Below are 25,483 nucleotides of genomic sequence, written 5' to 3'. Positions count from 1 at the left end.
AGGGGCCAAACATGTTCTATACCATTCATTCGTGTTGCCTTTCATTGAGCAGCATGTCAAAGGGGAAAGAGCTTTGAATTTTTTATTTGAAGCATGTAACACCAACACTGGGATTTTGTGAGGGTTGATTAGAACTTATCTATAAAATACATGAAAAAAAATATGTGTATATATATGCACACATAAAATGTGTATTTATCCAACACAATGCCTGTCATACATGAGGTATTTTATAAATGATGAAGACTATCACATATATTACTGTAAACAAGCATTTATTTAAGAATTGCATTTCCAGTCATTGGTATTTAGTGAGGAAGCACAGACAAACTAAGCATCTCGGTGCTCAAAGAAAACTCAGATAATTTAGGGATACTACAACTTTAAGGATAAAGCTAATCAGGAAAATAAATAGTTTTAATAAAATGTCATAAAAATTGCAATAAATTTAACCTCATGATACCATGTGGTCTCAAAGGAAAGTTTCACATTCATAAAAATTGTGTTTGTGGTGGGGAGGGGGTTGGGAGTATATGTAAATTCCACCAGCTCTATCAGTACCATACATTTAAAATAGTTATTTGAAGTTTTCTTATTTTTACATTTATAGTGGGAAAGTAAAAGTACTAATATTAATGGTAATATAATTGAAAAGTATTGAGCAAATGGTCAAGATCACTAAACTTTAGCATTAATCAGATACTCATTGTGCCATATTAGTTCACTCTATACTAACATAAAAGAAAGTAACAAATTAAAAATGTATATTAAGGGGAATCTGAGTGGCTCAGTCAGTCTGACTCTTGATTTCAGCTCAGGTCATAACCTCATGGTTGTGAGATTGAGCCCCACATCAGGCTCTGCACTGAGCATGGAGCCTGCTTAAGATTCTCTCTCTCTCCTTCAACCCATCCACCATACACACACACACACACACACACCAACACTCACATATACAAACACATGCATATATATGTATATGTATATGTATATGTATATGTATATATATATATATATATATACAAAATGTTGGATATACAGCATTAAAAATAATAGCTAAAACATGAGTTCTCACAGTGAAGGACAATCAGATGTGGTCCCAAAATGGAAGGGTTATAATGGAGAAAATATAGAAAAGGTGAATTTATACAAATTAGCATTAAAATATTCCTATTTTACAAAGTAAAAAGAAAGAAGTTCAGTTTCATAGAACTTTAATAGAAATACAGCATATGATCAATGCTGTATATCAAGAAGTAAAATTCAGCATTTCCTGCCCAACAGAATACACAGCTCTTCAATCAGCATCAAAATCACCTCCTCTATCTCCTGCAAAAGTTCCTTCTAAATTCCTTTCAAAATCATCATCAGTAAATCTTGCTGCCATACATTAAAATCAGTTTCTTCTATCTACTAAGAAAGCTAAAAGAAGTAAACTTAGCTCTAAGAAAGTTTTCAAGAAAGCTAAAAAAAAAAAGTATACCTTGTGCTCTAAACCACAGGGTAACAGGTTTTTTTTTTTTTTAAGATTTTATTTATTTATTTGACAGACAGAGATTACAAGTAGGCAGAGAGGAGGAAGCAGGCTCCCTGCCGAGCAAAGAGCCCAATGTGGGGCTTGATCCCAGGACCCTGGGATCATGACCTGAGCCGAAGGCAGAGGCTTTAACCCACTGAGCCACCCAGGACCCCAACAAGTTATTTTTGACAGTAATTCTCATTGTATATATTCAAATCTTAGTCTAACCTATTGTATTAAAATTATTTAATACTCAGTACTTAACCATCCTGATCACAATAACTAGGTATATACTGTGTATTTTAGCTATTGGGAAATGGAATTGACTTTACTTTTCAATTCTTGTATATTTTACTTTTATTGATACTTCTTACATTAAAGAAGTATTTCTTATGAATGTACATAAGTATATCCATGTTTTCAATAGTTATTGAGCTCTAGGGGCACCTGCATTAGATAGTAGCTAGCATTAGACCCTAGGGTAAAAGGATGCATCTTACAGACATAGTTTCAGCTTTCAAAGAATTAAGAGTGGTGGTTTGAGATTATCAAGAAACAGTAAAACTTAGAATAAGGAGAACTGACATCTACATGGCTGAGAAGTCCAGCTCCAGGCCAAAATCCTATGTGTGATCTTTCAGGCCTAACCTCAGACAGTTACCCAGCAGGCTCCATGGGGGTAAGCTGCCCTCTGGACACCAGACTTGGTACAGAGATACTGCCTTGCAGTCTCTAAATGGAGCTGTAGTCAAGGATTCAGGCTCTGTGTATATCTGCATTCCATCTCCAGGGAGCCTGTATTCCATGAACTGCTTATTGAGGTACTTACAGCCAACTCTTTTAGATGTCTCTTCTGAGATCACCTAATTCAGGGGCCTTGAAGACACTTTTCTTCACTGACTCCATCTTCAATACTTCCCTTCCCTCTTTCCCTGTTCCCTCCTCGGTGAGATGACCCTCTTCTGCCCCTCCCTCTGTTCTGGTACTTCTTCTCCATCTGACACTGTTCTGTGTGAGAAAACAAAAGACACTGCCATTTTTAGTCTCTTGAGAGAAAATGGAACAAAAGGAAACTGCCATTTTTAGTCTCTTTCTTATAGTGTCACAGTTTTGATTGTTACTTTCATTTTGGCTATCTTAGCCAACCACCCAAACACCTGGCAACTGAGCTCTCTTCAGCTCAACTCTTGACAGCTTGATGCTTTGTTGGCTACAGACCCTTTACATGAATTAAGAAATCTCATCTTTACAACCACAACAGAGAATTAAATTAGGCACAGCAAAGTTAGTGGCTCCCTGGAGATCACCCAGCCCAGCTGACAAGGGTGTGAGCTAGAGTAGAATTTCAGGCAAGCTCCAGGGCCAGCACGCTAAATGGTTAAGCTCTATAATGTGCAGCCATTCCAGAGAGTGATGGGGGCCATGAAGAAAATATAGTAAGAAGCAAGGAACATTACAGAGAGTAGCCAAAGGAAGGGCTCTCTGAGTATGTGACTTCTGCCTAACATGTGAATAACATGAACAGACTCAGGCTAAAAAAAATAGGGAGAAGAATGTTCCAGGCTGAGGGAAGTACAAAAGAACTTAAAGCCAGAAGAGTCCTGGTGTGCTCCAGATTCTGAAGGGAGGCAGGTATGGCTGGAGCCTGAGTGCAGGCAGTTGGGGTTGGAGACTAGTTGGGAGGGATGGGGGCTCAGGGATAATAGAGGACCCTGCTGGTCGTGGCGAAAGCTTTGATTTTATTCTAAGTGTAGTGGGAAGTTGGTGAGTTTAAACCAAGGGTGCCATGATATGATATCTATTTTTCAAAAGATTGTATTGCCTGCTGTGAGGAAATAGACTGAATAGAGAAAAATTAGAAATAGGGACATCAGGGCAATTAGGAAGAACAGAAAGGAATCTGTACGTATAAGGCGGCAGAAATGCAATGTGCGAAGGCAGAAAGCTGAGAAAAAGAATGGGAAATAAAAGGGTGCACAAATCCTAAGCAATGGCTAAATTACTGAGTGCAATTTGGTGAGTGACAAGTGGACATGCTGAGAAATTTATTAGTATCCATCTAAAACTTCCCCAGTTCTCTACAAGGAGACTGGAATACAACCAATGGAGGCCCACTGATATTTAAAAGGAAAATAAAAGTTTCTCATTCACCAAATCAAATCTACTTTTAGAAAGGGACAGAAAATGAGACTTTACAGGCAAAGGGTAGATCATCTTTAAGTCCCCAGAGCCATCCTGCAGGTAACTTTTTATAAATCAGATGTTGTCATCCCTTGTCCAGAACATCTGAAGGTACTCAACACCATAAACGGGCAGGTCTCTTCCACCCAGGTAACCAATTAATGCTGACTTGGCCTAGCAGGATATTACAGGTAGGTGGAGTGTGTCATGTACCCAGCTGCCCTTAAACTGAGAGTCGGGCTCTTCTAAGACATGCTTTGCACCATTGTGCCTCTGGACTTCCACATCCATTCCTAATCCCTTCCATGTTTGTATAGACCCTATGATAAGATCTCTGTCCTGATATCCCAATTACATTTGCATCTTCTACCAGGATAGAAGTCTTGTTGCAAACTCCAGATAGCAAGGAAAAATTCTGGTGCCTGACCTCCCTCTCAGGGGCCTAGATTCTGCAGATAAATATCCCCATTTCATTGGAAGCCCTGATTAAAAAACCACTATGAAATCACAGTGTTATTCCTGACAGCAAGTGTTTATTCACTGTCTGGGTTCTCTAGTTACTTTGTACTGCTCAGCCCCAGGTCAGTCTCCTTAAACAGCCCTATATACCTATGAGCATGCCTACATTCCCTCTCCCCATGACCTACCTGTGAGTGCCAGCATTTTAAACAGCCATTTTTCTCAATCCATTACATTAACCTGATAGCTTTGAAGAATAAGGTTCTAAAGAAGGTTAAATCCCTTATCCTTTAACCAAAAAGTCATTCCATTTCCTAGACAGTTTATGACTTTTAGATACCACAGACCTTATTCCTGCTGACTAGTTTATGTTGACATACTTTTAAAATATCTCCAATTAAATGTAAGAAAAAAATCAGAAAAATTCCAGTTGAAGAACATTTTACAAAATACCTGACCACTGCTCTTCAAAGTCATCAATATCATTAAAAACAAGGAAAATCTTAGAAACTGCTCACAATCAAGAGGATCCTAAGGAGTCATGACAACTAAATGTAATGTGGTATCGTGGATAGGATTCTGGAACAGAAAAATGACATTAGGAAAAAACTGAGGAAATGTGAATAATTACCAATATTGGTTCATTAGTGAGAGTACATGTATTACACTCATATAAAATATTAATTGAACTAGACACAGATTTTATAGGAACTCTGTATTAGCTTTGAAATAATTCTGTAAATCTACACCTGTTTTAAAATTTAATATTATTGAAAAATAAGCAACAGAATAGGATATATTTATCAAAATGTATATTGCTTTATTCCAGAAATTATGCTCCTTGTCATAACTTTTCAGGTCTCCTTCATTATTTTTTAATTAAATTCAACTCCCTTATGTAAAGGTATGTAAAGATCTTCCTTTTTTCCTGAGCACATTCATGAGGTTATTTAAGGTCAGGTTATCTATAAATATTAGGAATGGCTTCATTTGGAGTTCAAAGGAGAAGCTTCTTTTGGAGTTGAAAGAACACTTAAAATCATTTTTAGTTAATTATGTATTCCTGAAGTTTCTGATTCTTCCTTTTGTATATTGATTTGCGTGGCAGAAGCAAATCTTGAATGCTTTATAAAGGTTTCATTATGCTTCCTTTCTCTGTCTTCAAAATGCATCTTCTCAATTGACCCATTTTCCATCATCTAAACACTGATAGAAGATAATGCCCTCACATTCAGCAATAATGAAAATGATGCGTATGGCAGGCTTAGGAAAAGTAGAAGCTCCACCACTTAGCAGCATTTTGACCTTGAATAAGCTATGCAAACTAGTTTCCTTCATCTTTAAAACAAAAATAAGACTAGGAACTAATAAATATGGTAAATATTAAATGAGAAACTTCATTTAAAATTTCTTAGCATAGGACCTACCATTATAATCTCAATAAATAGTAGCTATTATTTTTAGGACTGTGGTCTCCTATGAACCTGTGCGCGATTGAGAAGGCAAACACCTGTGGTGAAGCTCTGCCCAGGCCCAGGTCCTCCTAAGACTGGGAGAGCAGTGTGGGGGGAAAACAAAACAAAAACAAAACAAAACAAAAAAAAAAACACAAAGAAAAGGCTATATATTTAGTAAGGGAACGATGAAAAAGTGGTTGAAAGGGCAGAGCATCCTGGTTTTTCCTATGCTTTTATAATGTCTCTGCAATGCACAATGACTATGCCCAGATCATTACCTCTTCCCATGTGTAAAAAGGTCACCAAAGTTATGGTTTTGAATTTAAAAGAATTCAATGATTGTTTGAATACCACCCCAACCTCTGGGGGAGACACAAAGAAGAGAGAAAGAAAATGTCAATATACCCACACTTACACCTCTCCAGACAACACAAAAAAATAGGTATCATATAGTATTAATCAGAAAATAAGTATTTGTTGAATAAATTTATCCTCATGAGGCAGCCAAAAGCTGGGGCTTTTTGCTTTTTTATTGAACATTGTATGTATAACAAGCATTTTATATACCTTGTTTACTGTTCACTACAAACCAATGAGATTTGCATTACCTCATTTTAGAGAGATAAAGAAAAACAAGAAATTCTGTAGCATGCCTATTCAACTAGGAAAAGTGATTAGATACCAAGTCTCTAACTCCAGAGAAGTATTGGAATATTTATTCCTTTTGCAGGCACGAGAGGCACAATAGTGTACCAGATATAACCCCTGCCCTCAAGGAGCAGCCAGTGCACTGGGGGAGTACAGACAGGTGAGTGCAGTGCAGGTTCTGTGGGATTACACAGGCAGAAGTTCTAGTCCAGAGACAAATAGTATTCATGGCTCACATCACGTAGCAAAGCATGTTTCCCACTTGGTTCAGATGTGGAATTCTTTACAGCGGTGATTGAATCTTATCCTCGAATTAGGCTGCAGTCTAAGTAGTGGTTGAGTACATCTACCTTAGAGAGAGAGAATGTGGGCTATACCTAAGCAGTTTCTTAATGCCAGGTCAGGTATGCTGTGACTTGGTTTTCTCATCTATGAAGGAGGGATGCTAATAATCACACTACCTCATAGGAAGGTATCTTTAGGAATTCCTACTTGGAATAGTACCCATCATTTAAGTACCCAAATATAAATATGTGTTTGTCTCCTTACTCCTCACACTATGCCTTGCAATGGTAGGCACATGGTTAATGTTTTTAAAGTCAGTATAGAGGTTGTGGAAGCTTTTGATATAGTTTAGACCCTCTGTAAATAAATTCAGACCTAATGGGATAAAAACCCAATATAGCATAAAGTGATTCAAAACATCAAACACATACATGCATACTCACTTCTACCAGAGCCAGCAGGTGGCTTTGAATATTTGACAAGTGTCAGAGGTAAATACGTGGCAGGATTTTTTTTTTTTATTTATTTATTCGACAGAGAGAGAGATCACAAGTAGGCGGAGAGGCAGGCAGAGAGAGAGAGAGGGAGGCAGGCTCCCCACCAAGCAGAGAGCCTGATGTGGGGCTCGATCCCAGGACCCTGGGATCATGACCTGAGCTGAAGGCAAAGGCTTAACCCACTGAGCCACCCAGGTGCCCCAATACGTGGCAGGATTTTATCATGATGTTGTCAACCAGCTTATTTTGATTTCTTTATCTATTATTTCTATTACTTCTGCTGCCTCAACCAACACCATCTTACCTTCTCCTCAACTTGTATAATTATCTAGAAAATTTTCTGTCTGCTGAGTAGGGAGTGGACTGGGTCGTAGTTGTTGGTCTCCCCTGAGCTGGATCATTGTCTTGGGTGCATACAAAAAGTTCCAGACCTGCTAATTGTCTCTTGACTTCTCCATGAAATAGATCCTTTTATTCTGACTTTCCTGGTATGCACTACAATAGAAGGGATTAAGAGAAATGAAACATACTGTGGGAAATAGTATTGAGATAAGACCCATCTGAATTTTGTAGTTTTATTAGAATAGCAAGTGACAGAGATTCTGAGACATTACTTATTTACAAGATTACTTATAAATTACTTGCCAGATTAATTACAAACCAATTACGAAATTAATTCCGAAATCTCCTTATTCTAATACCTTCCCTGAGAAGAAACTAGAAAACATGTTCACACCATCACTGTGATAACAATTAAGAATTTTCTGAAGTGAACCTAGAAGTGATAACAATAGCAGAAATGAATAAATAATATTTTAAAAGAAAAAAAATGCTTTCTTTTTCTAACATGACCCAAACTCTAATTTCATGTCTAAAGCTCATAAAACTAATCATAATGAATTCATTTAGCATGATTATGGGGTACAGTACAGCTCTTCAGATGGAATTTTGTTCTATTGTAATTCTGTTCCAGAGCACTGTATCATTAAGCTGAAATATTAATGATATTTTTATTATAACTGTCAATAAAATTATGGACAGGATTCCAAAAACATAAAAGCTTGGAATTGTTTTAGAAACCTACATTTTTTTTTAACTGTACTGTTCAAAGACATTCAGCTTCTTTGTTTTTTTTTTTTTGTTCCCATTTATTTTTTTTTTTAATTTTTTATTTTTTATAAACATATATCTTTATCCCCAGGGGTACAGGTCTGTGAATCGCCAGGTTTACACGCTTCACAGCACTCACCAAAGCACATACCCTCCCCAATGTCCATAATCCCACCCCCTTCTCCCTAACCCCCTCCCCCCAGCAACCCTCAGTTTGTCCCTGATATGAGGAAGTGGTGATGCAACAAGACATTCAGCTTCTTAAGAAAATAATGTATAACAGCTCTCATTTATCATAGGTATTTATTATTCTGAAGTTACATAAATACTCAGCTTCACTAAAGAGTAGCAGTAAAATAATTTATATGAAAGATTAATTAGAATAGAGTATTTCCCTTTAGAACAGTTCTAAAGGAACTTGGTGTGTTCATGTTCATTTTAGTTAGAATTTTCACTTCTTTAAAAAAAGCAATACTCTTTTCACAACTGTATCTGCCCTGAGAAAAAAAGATACTTTCAAATCACAGTTCTTTGGGGGATATTAAAGTAGTGTTTTTGGCTCCCAAAATGACTATGTGTAACCTAAACCACGAAAATGTGTCTTGTTTTAAATTCCCATGGACAAAATTAGTATGAGTCCTGAACCACTGTTTCCTGTGGAAAATACTAGCCCACTGCTGGGAATACATTTTCCCCTAAAAACTTGCTGTTATTGTAGAACAGTTTTGACAACAGTGCTGCTAGTAGTAAAGGATTTGGGGGTTTCATTTTTTTTATTATTATGTTCCACTACAAAGCTCAGTAAACTCTTATCATCTTAGATTTTGAATAAAATTTATTCAAGAATACATTTCAATAAGAACAGAGTAAGGAGAGTTTGTAGCAAATATTTCTAGCTTTCTTTTTTTTTTAATTTCTTTTGTCTTTCCTTCTAACAGTAAAACTACTAGGTTAATACAGTTAGGTAGGTTCAGGAAGTAGGCTTTTATAATTGAAGAAGCTTCTCTCTGGGAAAGAAAGTAAACATAGAACTTAGAGAAAAAACATACTTGTCAATAAAGTCAAACTTAGTTAACTTAAATATTCTCTATTTATCTTGGGTTCTTTTATCTGATATAGCACAAAAGTCCAGAATATAGTTGGAATCGGTAAGAGAAAAATTAAGTACCTTAGTTGGCATAAAATTATTTTATTTAATTTCACCTATTACATTCCTTTAGGACCTTGATCAATATATTTTTCACTCCATTTTCAAATACATGTCAAATTGTCTTGGTTCCCATCTCCAGGATATGGAAAACCCAAAAGGTGGTTGGTAACAGCCTTCCTCTTGCCCAGGGTTGTAGAAAAGAGGAAAAAGTACAAAATAACAAATCCTAAACTTAAAAAAAAAAAAAAAAGAAAAAGAAAAGATCAGTGGATGATCCAATTATTGTCGACCTTCTTAGTTCATAAGAATGGCAATCTTCTATTGAATTGTATAATCTGGTGTCAGAATATTGTCAAAAGTTTTGCTCAGTATCTCAGTTGAAGAATACATGCAGTGATATCCTGAGATGGTTGAATAAGTTTCTACATTACTTGACCTTATTAAAGGTAACACTTCAAGTCCTAGACAAAATAGTTTTTAAAATATGACCTAGAAGCACTATAGAGGGTACAAAATAGACAGACTCTGGAGGGAAATTGAAACTTGGAAGAATGAATCACAAAAAGTAAGTTGCCTCTTTTAATGGTATTTAGCATTGAAATACTGTTGGAAAACCTTGCAGTCTTTCTGGCCCGAAGGTTCAGAGGATAGAGTATGGGGCAAAAAGAAATCTTAGAAATCGAGGAGTAAATCCCAGAAAGGAGAGCTCTAAGGAGGTGGTTTCAAATTCTGTTTATAAATTTACCCAGTTATGTGACTACCCAATGAACTATGCATGCACAAGACAGATTGAAAGCAATCTAACTTAAGTTTTGTTTTTAATGAACTGATACTTGAATTTTTATCTACAAAATAAAGTTTGTAGTTTGGGACCTAGCAAGTTAATTGCCCACTAAGACAAAAACCTCGATGTTATGTGGAAGAATATATAACACAATCCAAAGTCCCCATAAAAGTCACAATGTCTATGCATAATCTAAAATTATTTGACATTGGATTATGTAGGGAAGTATAATCCATTCTCAAAAAGAAAGGTAATCCTGAGATGGTCCACATTTTGGAATTATCAAGCAAGGTTTCAAACAGCCTTATCACTATGTTCAATGAAGTAATGAAAATATGCTTATAATGAAGCAATCTCTGCAGAGAAAAAGAAAAATATATATTAAAAGTGGTAACTGTAGAACTTGAAAAACAATATCGGAAATAAAATATTAATTGGATTGAATTAGTAACATAGTGAGGATGACAGAAGAAAGAGTTAGTGAATATGAAGATATGTTAATAGAAAATGTTCAACCCAAAGAGCACAAAGAGAAACATTTGAAAAAAGAAAATTAGAGAACTTCAGTGATTGTGAGATATTAACTGATGATCTAATACATGTGTAATTGGAGTCACAGAAGAAAAAGAAGATGACAGAACAAATATTGAAGAACAACTAAAATTTTTTCAAAGTGGGGGAGAAACAGATTTACAGATTAAGAAATTCAACAAATCATAATCAGGGAAAAATACAAAGAAAACTATGCCCCATCATAAGATTATCAACCTGCTGAAAACTAAAGGCAAGGAGAACGTCTTGAAAGTCACCAGAGAAAAATAACACTCTAGATGCAGAGAAACAACTATTTGAATACTTCCTGACTTCTTAATAAAAACCTCTGGAAGCCAGAAGAAAGTGAAATAACTATGGGACAAATGGGAAAATAATAACAATCCAAAATTCTTTATTAAGTGATAATATTCTTTAAGAATAATGGTTAAACAAAGATATTTTCATATGAAAGTAAGCACACACACTCAACACACACACACACATAGAATGACAGTGACCAGCAAAGTTGTGCTATAATGTTCAAAATTCCATACTTGAAAGAAAATGATGGACATTTGGAACATCAGGAAGGAATGAAGAACATCGGAACTGCTAAATGTCTGCAAAATAGAAAAGAATATTCTTCTTTTAACTTCTTTAACATACATGGAGCTATTTAAAGTGTAATCATAAAAATTATTTTGTGTATTAAATAATGCATGCAGGACAACTATAACATAAACAAGGGTAGGAGAAAATGGTCCCTTAAAACTACAAATTTTGAGGGTGCATGGGTGGCTCAGTTGGTTAAGTATCTGCCTTCAGTTCAGGTCATAATCCCAGCATCCTGGGATTGAGCTTCCCTTGTCTGGAATCCTTGCTCCGCAGAGAGTCTGTTTCTCCCTCTTTCTCTGCCCCACCCCCTGCTTGTGCTTGTTCACTTGCTGTCTGTCCCTCTCAAACAAAAATAAATTAAAAATCTTTAAAAAGATGGCTATTTTCTACATTTCTTCCCAAAGCATTACAATTACTAACTCTAAGTAGATTGTAAAAACTTTATATGTTACAACCCGTAGAGCAACCACTAAAACAAATAGTTATGCCTAAACAAAACAATAGATGTATTAAAATGATCATTTTATGTATTATTAGATGTACTAAAAAGATTATTAATCTTCTCAAAGAACCAAATACTTACTTTTTGTACTCTAACATACACTTGTTTTTATTTCATCAATTTATACTTTTATCTTCATTATTTTCTGTCTTCTGTTTTTTTTGGGGGGGGGTTGTTGTTAGTCTGGTCTTGAGTTTTCATTTTTGTGAGGAGGGCAGTTGTTTTTCTGTTCTTTTCCTGACTCCTTGAGATGGAGGCTTAATTTATTTTGGTCTATCAGTTTTCCTCTGCATGTCCTGATGTCATATTTTTATTTTATTCAGCTCAAAATATTTCAGTGTGATTTTTTTCTTTGCCCAGTGGGTTATTTAAAAGTGTACTGCTTGATTTTCAAATCTTCCACTGTTGTTAGAGTACATACTTTTTTATTTTAGAACTTCAAAAAACTGTTGAAATTTACATTTTATTTTTCAGCCTTTTTTTTTAATATTAAATTCAACAAAGTCAAAAGTTAGTGTTTTAGTCCCTATGCCACAATATAAAGATCTTACTTAGGATAGTATAAAGCTGATCAACTCCCTGTATGTTCACATAATATTCTTTTCATTACTTTAGTTTTCATTTTTACCCTACAAACTAGAAATTATTCATGTTTTATATAGCAGTGTTTGTTAACGTTACATATCTATTGGCCATTTTATTTGCTGTTATTTATTCTTGCATTTCTGGCCATCATTCTGAGCACTGCTTTCCTTCTCTCTGAATTTATATTCTTTAAAATTCCTTTAACTCAAGTAACTGGTAGTGAAGCCTCTTGGTTTCATTCGTCTACGGGTCTAATATCTGCACTGCTTTGGAGCAGACAAACGTTTCTTACACAGAACAAAAGAGGTAATAAACATAAATGATAAGACTGATAAATCTGATATCAGTATAATTGGAAACTTTATCAAAAGTTTATCAGAAGATACACTGAATAAAAACATGGATGACAGAATGTGTGAGAAAACTTTGCAAAGGGTTTTCCAACCAGTGAAACCCAAACTAAAATGGTTACCTGTAAGGGCAGGGGAGGATAAAGGCGAGTAATCAGAATAGAAGGAAGGCTTCTCTTACTATACTTTACTGTGTGTAATTCAACTTTGGAATTGTAAAAATGTTGACGTCTTCCAAAAATAATATAAATGATAAAGAAAAAAAGCAAATCCTGAAAACTGAAGACAAATGGAAATAAATGAACTTAGCCATCTATTACGTTGATGTCATAGCCACACAGAGAGTATTATTTTACATGTCTTGGGAATGCAGTTTCTTGACTGCAGGTCCATGACAGAATCAGTTCTATGGACAAGTAGACCTATAAAGAAATATTAACTTTTACTAGTTTTGATAGAATTTTATATGTAGTGGGGTAAAAGTAATAAATAATTATGCTAATGTTAAGAATGTTGTTAAGAACAAAGATTTTCAGAATATTGGAAACAATCTAAATGTCCATCAGTAGTAGGTAGACAGTTTATTTATAATCAATAACAATAACAAACACAATTTGCTTATAACCAGTTAATTATAAGTACACATAAAACATAGATGAATCTTAGAAATAATAAATTGAATGAATAAAAATCTCAAGTTTCAAAAGATGTATACAATAAAATACCATTTTTATAGAAGTTGAAAACAAAACCAAAACCATGTAGTCAGGCTCTGAGATGGCCTCAAGTGATCTTCAGCTCCTGACATCCATGTCCCTGTAATCCTGTTTCCTGAGTGGGGGTTGAATTCAATGACCTGCATTTAGTATATAGAATGCAGCTGAGGTGATAGGATTTCAGTCCTGAGACCAAGTTACCCAAAGACTGTGGCTTCTGTCTTAGGTGCTCTCATTTTCTTACCGCTTGCTCTTATGGGTTGAATTGAGTTCCCTGCAAAAAATTTAAATCCCAGGGGTGCCTGGGTGGCTCAGTGGGTTAAAGCCACTGCCTTCGGCTCGTGTTATGATCCCCGGGGTCCTGGGATCCGGCTCCGCATCAGGCTGTCTGCTCGGCGGGGAGCCTGCTTCCTCCCCTCTGTGACGCCCTCTCTGCCTACTTATAATCTCTGTCTGTCAAATAAATGGATAAAATCTTAAAAAAAAAAAAAAATTAAATCCTAACCCCCAATGTCTCAGAAGATGACCTTATTTGGAAATCGGGTCATTGCAGATATAACCAGTTAAGATGAAATCCAATTGAAGGTGGGCCCCTCATCCAATAGGGCTGGTATCCTTATGAAAAGATGCTCTGTAAAGACAGAATGACGCAGAAAGAATGACATGTGAGGATTAAGGCAGAGACAAGGAGAGATGCCCCTGAAGCCAAGGAACCCCAGAAATTGCCAGCAACCACCAGAAGCCAGGAAAAAGGCAAAAAGGAGTCCTCTTTAGATTTTTTTTATCTTTAAGATTTATTTATTTGAGAGAGAGAAGGAGATAGAGTAAGCATGGAGGGGGAGGGGCAGAGGAAGAGGGAGCGAGAGAATTTTCAAGCTGAGTACGGAGCCCAACGTGGGACCTGATCCCAGGACCCATGAGATCATGACCTGAGCCAAAACCAAGAGTTGGAAGCTTAACCGACTGAGCCAGCCAGGCGCCCTTTCTCTTTAGGTTTTAAATGAAGCATGGCCCTGCCAACACCTTGATCTTGGATGTCTAGCTTCCAGAACTATGAGAGAATACATTTCTGTTGTTGTAAGCCACCAGCTTGAGGTATTTTATTACAGCAGTCCTAGGAAACAAATATGTTTGCTCTGATTCCGGACCCATAGATATGGAGATCACAGAGGATTGCTATTCTAAGCTACTGAGTTTTAGAGTAACTAGTTATGCAACAATAGATACCTAGTACACATGTTGCTTTGGACTATATAAATTTGGGACAGTTCTCAGAAGATCAGACTTGGGAATGAGTGGACCGAGGCAGCTCTGGGAGACAAGTAACAGAAAAACATAAAACGTCACATGGCAAGAATAGTCTGCCCTATACATCACCACAGAGATGAGAGTATGTTTCTGGCCCCTGTGTTCCTTGCTCTACATTCATTCACAGTCCTAGAAGCAAGCTCCGAGTCTGGTAGGGTTTAATCATTTGGTGTTATCAGGGAATTAGAGAAAAATCTTGGCCTTCGGATTTCCAAGGGGATTGAGTGGGTTGTGTCTAGGTTTCCTATTCCACAGAAGCTATTCAGATTGAGAATGAGGGTGTTACCCCCCCCCAAAAAAAAACTGAGGTATATGGGGATGGGGCCAAAGATGCCAGGGACCCTCCATTCAACATCTAAATAGGTCCTCTAAAGTAAGTGTTTGAAGAAATAACAAAAATGGCATGGTATCATGATAGAGCAAGAAATCACAACTGTCAAAATAAAACAAGGGAGTAACTCTCTGTGAACTGACAACCTACGTGAGATGGGCCTACACTGAATTCTTCCTCAAATTCCTTTCATTGGAATTCTAGGTGTGGCCTTCAGCAATTGAAGTCTCAGGGAAGACGGATGGCAAAAGCACAGCTTACTTCAAACCGCCTTATGCAGTCTTTTTAAAAAAAATAGTCTTAAAAGGTTTTGCTCTGGCTACCAGAAAAGTTCATTGCACCCCACTTTTAGTCGTGCCTATACACACACATACACACACATAGAAGCAGAACTGATTGCACATACAGCACTAAAGCAAAAAAAAGTAATCAGATTGGTAACACACCACTCCCATCTTAATAAACAGTGAACTCAAGCATATTATACATCACTTGTTTTCATTCTATTTTGCAGAGAAAAGATAACACATATTAGGATCATGTTCACCTCATTACAGGAGGGTGAATCTTTTCCTGTCTTTAATAATTGCCACTTTAAAATTTGTGTTTTTCCCCCAAGTTTGTGTGTGTCTGTGTACATGCACTTATATGCTTTTTATAAGAATTAAGAGCTAAGTAATTAAGCAGTTAAATACAAGAATGTTAAGCCATTCTCGTACAACTTACTACAGTTACTTTTCTGAAGTGAAATCATATTAATGTACCAGAAGCCGCGTGCTTATACATTCCTGATGCATCACAGAAAATGGCATTCTAAGGAAGCTCCACACACCCTACGTTGGTATGTTCCAGAGGCAGCTGCTGGCTTGCAGTTCTATAATTGCCTGATGCTCATACCCTAAGCCAGTTTCTCAAGGCTTCTTTGCTTGCCTGTCAGCTGCCCACCTGCGGGAACCAGGGAACTGGCTGCATCCAGCACCCCTCCCCACCCCTGGGTGGCACAAGTGGATTTGTCAGCCCTGCGAGCGCAGCATTCCAGCGTCATCTGCAGCAGCCTGTGCACACCCACTGTTCTTGCTGAGCACTCTCCTCCAGATCTTCGATCCCCTAAAGGCTACCGTGGTTTATCCGGTCATTACCAAGGTACTCAGGGAATGAACACAGCCTTCTGGAAAGGCAGACAGCTAGCTGAATGAATACACCCCAGAGAACTGCTTATTGTAAGTGATGTGAGACAAGATCCAAAGCCTGCATATTTAGCTGAGAAGGGGTGTTAGTGCGGACCCTTTATTTGTTGGCACTCTCCTGTTTATTCTGCACCATTAAAATATAAAAGTGCTTACTGCCTTCTATATTTTAGGGGTTTATCATCTGTAAGATGTTTCAAGAAGAAATTCCAAAACCCTACGGAGTAATCCAAAGCAGCAAATTCATGGGGAAAATAGGTTCAAGGAGAAATAGGTTCAGGGGGAGAAACCTCACTTCAGTCTTTTAAACCTTTAGAAACTGGGTCAATAACTACTCAGCTGATCACAGAACCAGTTGTATCTTTGAAGCAGCTGGAGTAATAACCGTTTTTTTCCCCTAGTCTCAAATATAATAATCTCTTTAATATCAGTATAAACCAAACAAACAGAAAAGTATTTCTTTTATGCTCCCCCAAACCTGTTGGTCCTAGTAACTTACTGTCTCAGTTACAGAATCACCATCCCTTTAGTCATCCCAAATGGGAAATCTCAATTCTAGGAAGTCAGCAAGAAAAAATATTCTACATCTCCCCATCAAAGTGGTCATCAAGTTTTGTCAAATCTGTATTCTTTGGGTTCTTTCCCCTCTCTCTCTTCCTGACACTGTCAGGGCCTTCATTCAGTCCCTTCTTATGTTTCATGGATTGTAATAATACCTTCACTGCAAAAAGAAGGATCACCTTGCCACCAGATTCTGCTCTCTATAATTCATCCTCCACACTGCTTTCGGTTACTTCATCTAAAACACAGAAGCAAATGTGTCACTCCCATCTTGATACTCTTGTGGGGTTTTTTAATTTCTTTTTTTAAATTTAAGTTCAATTAGCCAACATGTAGTACATCATTAGCTTCAGATGTAGTTCTCAATAATTCCTCAGTTGCATATAATACCCAGTGCCCATCATATCATGTAACCTCCTTGATGCCCATCACCCAATTACCCTATCACCTCCAGCAACCTTCAGTTTGTTTCCTATAGTTAAGTCTCTCGTACTTTGTCTCTCTCTGATTTCTTCCCATTCTGTTTCCCCCCCCTTCTCCTATGATCCTCTGTGCTGTTTCTTATATTCCACATATGAGTGAAACCATAGGATAATTGTCTTTTCTCTGACTGACTTATTTCACTCAGCAAAAATCCTTCCACTTTCATCCACGTCGATGTAAATGCTAAGTGTTCATCCTTTCTGATGGCTGAGTATTATCCCATTGTACTTATATACCACATCTTCTTTATCCATTCATCTGTCGATGGATATCTCAGCTCTTTCCATAGTTTGACTGTTGGGGACATTGCTGCTATAAACATTGGGATGCAGGTGCCCCTTTGGATCACTACAATTGTATCATTGTGTCTACTAAATACCTAGTAGTGCAATTGCTGGGTGATAGGGTGGCTCTATTTTTAACTTCTTGAGGAACCTCCATACTGTTTTCCAGAGTGGCTATACCAGTTTGGATTCCCACCAAAAGTGTAAAAGGGTTCCCCCTTCACCACATCCTCACCAACATCTGTTGTTTCTCATGCTGTTAATTTCAGCCATTCTGACCTGTATGAGGTGGTATCTCACTGTGCTTTTGATTTGTATTTCGCTGATGCCAAGTGTGTTTCATGTGTCTGTTGGTCATTTGTATGTCCTCTTTGCAGAAATGTCTGTTCGTGTCTTCTGCCCATTTCTTGATAGTATTATTTGTTTTTTGGGTGTTGAGTTTGTTAAGTTCTTTATAGATCTTGGATACTAACCCTTCATTGATATGCCATTTTCAAGTATCTTCTCCCATTCTGTAGGTTGCCTTTTAGTTTTGTTAACTATTTTCTTTGCTGTGCAGAAGCTAACAAACAGATCAGAATACACCCAGGACCAAGTGGATCACCCCATTTTGTCCACCCAGCTTGATATTCATACTATGGCATTCACACCTCTTCATCCTCTAGCCCTAGGCTACCAGGCCAGTAACCTCCTGCTCTTCTATCCACCAGCTGCACTTCACTAGGACTCCTCTCTTCGTTCTTTCCTGAATATGCTGCATGTTCTGAAGCCTCTCTGTTTTTGCCTGGCATCAGGAAGGGTCCCATGAAGAAAGAGAAATTTGAACAGGGAGTTTAAAAGTTTAACATGAAGAATTACTAATGACAACAGGAGATTAGAATGATGAAGGATTAGCTAGAAAGTAGTAAAGTGAATTCAAATGAATTTAGGAAAAGCAACATATGGAGCAGTCATCCTTTCCAGGGCTGAGATAGAGCATACAAGTGAGGTCTACCTCCCCTTGAGCCTGAGATCCAGACCTCATTAGGGAGGACACAGCCATGGCTCACGGATGGCAGAGAAGACACCATAGCACTACACTGGAACAATGCCAGTTGGAATTGTTGAAAAACTCACTCTCTGGAACTTACTAGGAAAGTTATTCATGGGGAGATGTCTCATCAGAGGCACTTTGCTCTGCAATGATCTAAGGTTCCTGGGGGCAGCCACTGGCCACTGAGTGTTGCTGGCTTCTGGGTGTTGCTGGCTGCCGTGCACTGCAGGAGCCAAAAGCTGGGAAAGTTGATTGTACTTATTCAGAAAACACCCTGGAACTAGGAAGCAAAATGCTCTCCTCTTGCAGTTTCTCTCCAGCACCCATAAATGACAAAGCTTAACATCCCTCTAGCTGGCAAAGAAAAATTACAAAAGAGACCATCTCCATTGGTGTAGACAATGAAGGGTGAGCAGGCAACGAAGGGTGAGTTTAGATCCAGGGGGTGTGACTTAATAAATGGCACATGCCCACATCTTTTTCTCAGTGTGGAATGCCCCTCTCTTATGGTCTAGTTCAAATGTTGCCTCCTCTCTAAAGCCTTTCACACCACACATCCTGAGCCCAAGCAAAATAAAACAATTCTTTGGAATGTTGTCCATATCATTATAAAAATCTCTTTTTGTATAGTAACTCATCGTTACGCCTCTCTTACGCCATTTATTTCTTCCTGCGATAGCTTCTAGGAAGGCAGCCATGCATTATGCATGTTGGTGTCTCAGCCCCTAACAAGACCTGAGATCAGGGCAAGCACTCAATTTCAGAGTACAAAAGAAAGTAGAGAAACTAGAAATTGCCAGAGAGTGAAAATGCTTTTGGTTGCTATCTGTTATGTCTTTCAAATTAGATGGGCCCATAGTCATCACATACATTTGTCTTTTATCAGCTGAGGCCTAGAGACATCAAGTAACTTATGAGCATTATATAACCAGTCAATAGCAAAGCAAAGACTGCAACTCAGTTGGCATGTATGACCTCAATTCCAGTGCTTTCTCCACCTTTTCATACTGATTTCTACTAGGAAATGTAAGTCACATGTTATTTTGCATTTAAATTTTTATCTTTCCATAATTGCTATTTAAGTCACCAGATTTTTGTCAATAACTTATTCATCTTCCTGGTATTCAAAAATGGGATCAGTGAAATAGGAAAACATGAAGATCATCGTTTTTCCTCTGTTTGTAATTTCCTTCCTCACTTTTTCATCTGTCTTCATTAAAGCTCTCTATAGTTGGAATAATATAAACACATTAACTCTAGCTTATTAAAGGAGATAAAGTAGGGACTCACTGGCCAATAGAAATAGAATCTGGAAAATTACAGAGAACTATAGCAGTCAGTCTCTTCTCTTCTCTTTGTTTCTTTTTCTTTCAATCTTACCTCTTACATATTCTTCCCTCTTCTCTTTACACCTAGACCAGCCTTCCTTGTCTCTCTGTGAATACAGGAAAATAGTACAGTCATCTTAAACTTTAGTTTAATAGGTCCAGCATCTGCCACTAGCCACCAGGAAGTTTGGTCTCAACTATAAATCTCAGGAAGAGATTTGACTGACTATCTTAGAGTCAGTCTAAGTTTGACTGACTTTCTTAGGTCAGTGTATCAATTCAAATCCAATCAACTATGGTTGGTGGGCTAACAACTTTTATTTTGTTTTATTTTTCCCTAATAAGCCTCTCACCTAACAGAATAGAAAGGAAATATAACAGAGGTCAGAAACCTCAATGTTCACTACATTCTACTCCTAGAAATCCTGTATAGTTTTCAGGCCCAGTTTAAAGGTTCCTTTGTTGGCCAATCTTGCCTGGATCTATAAAACAAAATCAATTATTCCTCCTGGATGTTGTGCCTCTGTCAAACAACTCACTTCTCTCTGCCAATTATTATATATCTTTGCTTACATATGTCTTTTCCAACCACATGATTCATCTCTAGGTCTCCCATAATGCTTAGAACAATACCATTAGATAGTTGTGTGGCAGTATACATGGTACACTAAAGGCCTTAATAAGGAAAATCATCCTTCTTTGTCTTAATTTTCTTCGGTCTCTGAACATCTATGATGCGCTCATTCATTACTTCAACAATTATTTTTTGAGAACATACTATATTCTAGGCACTGTGATAGACACAATACACATAGTAATGAACAAAACAGACTGTCATGATAAAGCTCTCATTCCACTGTAGAATTTACATAGTCAAGCAAGTAAACATTAAGTTCTAGATTATGGTAATGCTATCAAGAAAATATAGGGTCTCATGTCATATAATGAGGGGACCTAATTTAGACTGGGTGGTCAGAGGAGCCCTCCTTGAATAAGTGGACTCTCACGTGTAGTGTAGGTGGCCAGAAATCTGCCAGGTGAATAGTAGGGGGAGAGAGGATATGGAGGAAAATAGTTTTAAATGTTGCCATTTAAAAAGGTCAATGTGTGTGGAGACCCCCAGGTGGGAAGGAATTTGGTGGGTCCTAAGAGTGACAAAAACTCAGTATGCCCACAAGGTGGTCAGCAATAGGAAAAAGAAGCAAAGTTTGGTTACAGAAGTATACCAAATTCTGCTTATGAAGGACAAGGCTTGATCTTCGATCCTGAGAGAAATGGGTGCCACTGAAGTGCTTTAAAGGGGGTAGTATCATGGTTCAAATCTGTATTCTTGAGAGAGCATTCTAAATTCATGCTGGACGATGGATTAGAAATGGGAGACTGCAAATATAGAAGCAGAATATAAGTTCTACATAGAGGTGGCATGTACATTGAGAATGTGTGAAGAGATCTTTCTCTCCTCACACTGCTGAATTTCATATTCTGCCTTTGAGGTCAGGACAATGATTCTGCAACTTCCTTTCTACTTCCCAGTAGGCTAACCCATGGATTCCTCTTCTTGATATTCATGTTTCTCCCATCTTCTCCTAAGCCAGTCCTCCATCCTCTTACATGACAACTCCTATATTTCCTGCTGGCTTCGGAATTTCAGTCAACCTCGATTAACTCAAAAACTCTGTTAATGATTCATATATTTTCATGAATGGTGACTGATCTCAATCATGACTGGTCATTGGAATCATTTAATAAACTTTTTCCAAATACTGATTTCTTTGCTCTGCTTCCAGAAATTCCCAATCAGCAGGCCCCTGAATAAAACTAATGGTCATCCATGTTTGAGAAACTTTGTTAGTGGTCTGTTGGTAAATTCCTATCATAATAATTTGGTTCTAAGCATTTTCTAAGATCTCTTCAGTTTCCAGAGGCCACATAAAAGGAGCAGTACAGATCAGCTTTAGAAATCACGTCAGAGGTACCTGGCTGGCTAAGTCAGTAGAGCCTGTGACTCTTGAACTCAGGGTCATGAGTTCAAGCCCCAATATGGGCATGGAACCTACTTAAAAAAGAAGAAGAAGAAGATATTAGTAGAAGTCACAATCCAATCATTTGTCATGATTTGTCCAACGCTGGCAACATCCTTTCCCATGGTAATGATTGCTTACCAAGTATATACCTGCCCTCAAAGAAAGAGATCTTTTCCTTTTAAAATTACATTGTGGATTTTTCTAGATCCTGCAGCCACATATTAATAACAACAAGATACCAACTGCACATAATCCTAGTAGTAGCAATAAGCATTTTGACCTGTGTCATATTAGGAAAAACTTTGCCTGATTTCTTATTACTTGCTTATAAGGTTAAGATAACAGGTCATGTGAGACAATGAAGACTGTGAGCTTATGTGATATGCCTACAGGCAAAAAAACAAGAGCAAATTCAAAAACTCTGAGCTCCTAAATTTCCAGTCTTCTGTTTCTCGCCCAGAGCCATACTACCTCCCACACTGCACATGTTGTAAACTTTATGTAGCCCATCTGTTAAGAAGTTTGTTTTCCAAATTTTCAGGGGCTTGGCACTTCTGGACTGAGTACCAGAACTAAATGTGACACAGATTTTTACCTTTTCACTAATTCTGAATTACAAGGGGGCTGGTGTTGGAAAGAGTCTGGGGAACAGAGGAGGTAACCCTTATATACGGAAGCAGCACAGCAATGGTTAAACATCATGGCTTGGCCAAACATAGACTTCACACCCGCCATGATAGCAGTAACAATGCTAAGGATATAGTGAGTTTTCAGGTTCGATTGTGGGCTGAATGTGGGCACAGCTTGGCATTTGAAATTAGGCAGATTCAGACCATGATGTTTTCTCACAGTTAATGCAGAGACCATAGATAATAATTATGTTGCTGAGCCTACAGAGAATCTTTACGACTGATCCTCTATTAAACTGGCAAAACAAGAGGATAATGTCTCCAGCACTAACAAGTTGGCAGGGAAGTTGCTGGCAGCTCCTCCCACTAATGTTCCATCTGTGCGAACCTTCAGTATGATCCAGGAGATTGTTTCCCCACACAGGTTGTGCCTGCAGTATAATCAAGAGAGAGCGAGAGCAAGCGGAGATATCTTCATTGTTTCCGAAAGTCCCTGCCATTGGAGGGTGAGCAGTGCATGGGATTGAGCACTAATGCTTTTATGTCATTCTAAGGAGAAGTACCCGTGCGGACAGGAAAATAACCGTTTCTAAGTGCTGGCTTGTCCATGTGACATAAAAGTCGCGGAACAAGAAGAACAGTTTCTACCAGGATTCATTTTAGAAAAGCCTTTTGTTTCTTTTCTTGGAAGCTGGGAAAACTTCTTTTGTTTAAAAATATCTTTTCTGTTGATTGCTAACACAGTCCATGATACTTTCCCAGCCTTGACTCTCCTCCAGCATCCTGGGTCGGCTGGCTCAGGCTTTGCTCTAAATGCACTTGGGGGGGTCGGGGGAGAAAGGCTTGTGAATGCAAAGGGAGTGCTCAAACCAGCAGAGGAGAGTCCTGAGTGAGAGCCTTGAAGTGATGTCTATCATTATACACTTTCAGTGCCACCCAGGAAGGGTTCTCTGGAGGTCTCTGGCGGAAGTAACATCTGCCTCCTCTGAACTCTTAAGCATTCATTTGATAATTAAAATATAACTGCCTTGGTTTGGTGATAGTGGACTTGTAGTCTTATTTTTCCTATAATATGATCCACCGTGCCTAGAATAGGGCCTAATTTAACAGACTTTGTATCATGAAGAAATAAATGTATTCTGAGCCATCCCTATTGAAGGATAGATAAAGAAGCATCCTGAGGTTACTCACAGCGGAAACATATCACCAGTGACTCACCTCATCCTTCACGGTAGGTACTCTACAGAATAAGAAGTAATGACAGCTAATACTTGGGTGCTTTTGTGCATCAGGCTAGCTCTAAGCCCTTTATATATTTAACCCATTTAATTCTCACAACATGAAGTAGCTAGTGTTATTATTCCCATTTTATAGATGAGAAGACTAAGGCCCAAAAGAGGTTTGCTTGTTTTTTGTTTTGTTTTGTTTTGTTTTAGATTTTGTTTACCAGGGTGCCTAGGTGGCTCAGCTCATTAAGTGCCTGCTTTTGGCTCAGGCCATGATCCCAGAGTCCTGGAATTGAACCCCACATTGGGTTCCCTGCTCAGTGGAAAATCCACTTCTCCCACTTGCTCTGCCCTGCTTATGCTTTCTCTTGCTCCCTCTCAAATAAATAACTAAGATCTTAAAAAAAAAAATTATTTATGTATTTATTTGAGAGGGAGTGAGAGAGAGAGTGCAAGGGAGGGAGGGGTGGAGGGAGAGGAAGAAAGAGAGAAAGTATCTTCAGCAGACTCCCTGCTGAGCTTGGAGCCCAACATGAGGCTCAAGGTAGGGCTCAATCCCATGACCCTGAGATCAAGACCTGAGGTGAGATCAAGAGCCCAAAGCTAATCAACTGAGCCATGCAAGGACCCCTCAAAGCTATGGTTCTTTTTTTTTTTTTTTTAAGATTTTATTTTTTTATTTAATTTGAAAGAGATAGAAAGCACAGAAGCGGGGGAGTGGCAGGCAGAGAGAGGGAGAAGGAGAAGCAGACTTCCCAGTGAGTAGGGAGTCTGATGTGGGGCTCGATCCCAGGACCCTGGGATTGTGACCTGAGCTGAGGGCAGACGCTTAACAACTGAGCCATCCAGGCACCCCAAAGCTCCGGTTCTTAAGCGTTATACCCATCGCCTCTAGAGGGGAGTACTCATTGTTGACAAGGGGCACCAATCCCATTATACCATATCTGCAGTTTCTTTAGGACGTTGTGTGGAATTGAAATATAGAGGTGGCCATACCACCCTGAACGCGCCCGATCTCGTCTGAAATATAGAGGTGGCAAAGGTTTTAATTATCTTCTTTCTTTTGTGTTCTCCTTCACAGTATCCACACTGAACACATATTAGGGGTTTGAAGAAGCCCAGGCATTTACTTACTCCTCTCTTCTCTTCATTAATTCATACTCATACTCCTACTCTACATTTGTTCACTCCCTTCCTCCTCCTCCAAACAAGGCAGAAGCAAAGACATATGAAATATTAATGCTGCAAGAGACATTAGCAAAGATCTACACAATTCTTTCCGGTGTCGGAAGTTTCTCATTACCAGATTCACCCAGCGACACAGTTCAACATTTATCCAAATACGGTCTCAAGTGGACTGTTCCCTTCCCCGTGGGCAGTTAGGTGTCTCTCATGCTTTGTTCATAACCACCACATAGTGATTATCATTTTAGAAGAATGTTATTTATTTGCACTTAGATCTCCCCTCCTAGGCAGTAAATTGCTTGAGAACAAAAACTGGATCTTATTTATTTGATATTCCTAGTTCTGTGTATTATAGTGGGCACCTAAAGTGGATGTTCTGAATGAATTAATGAATCCTGTACAAAGCCTTCATTTTATAGCAGAGGAAGCTGCAGTGGAGGTGAAAATACAAACTGACTGCTTGTGATCACATACCTGGTCTTTGGAAAAGCTGACCTCGAGTTAGCTGCACT

This window comes from Mustela lutreola, chromosome 8, assembly GCF_030435805.1.
Source record: "Mustela lutreola isolate mMusLut2 chromosome 8, mMusLut2.pri, whole genome shotgun sequence".
Lineage (NCBI taxonomy): Eukaryota > Metazoa > Chordata > Mammalia > Carnivora > Mustelidae > Mustela > Mustela lutreola.
The sequence above is the reverse complement of the archived record's forward strand: the minus strand, read 5'-3'. Positions refer to the sequence as shown.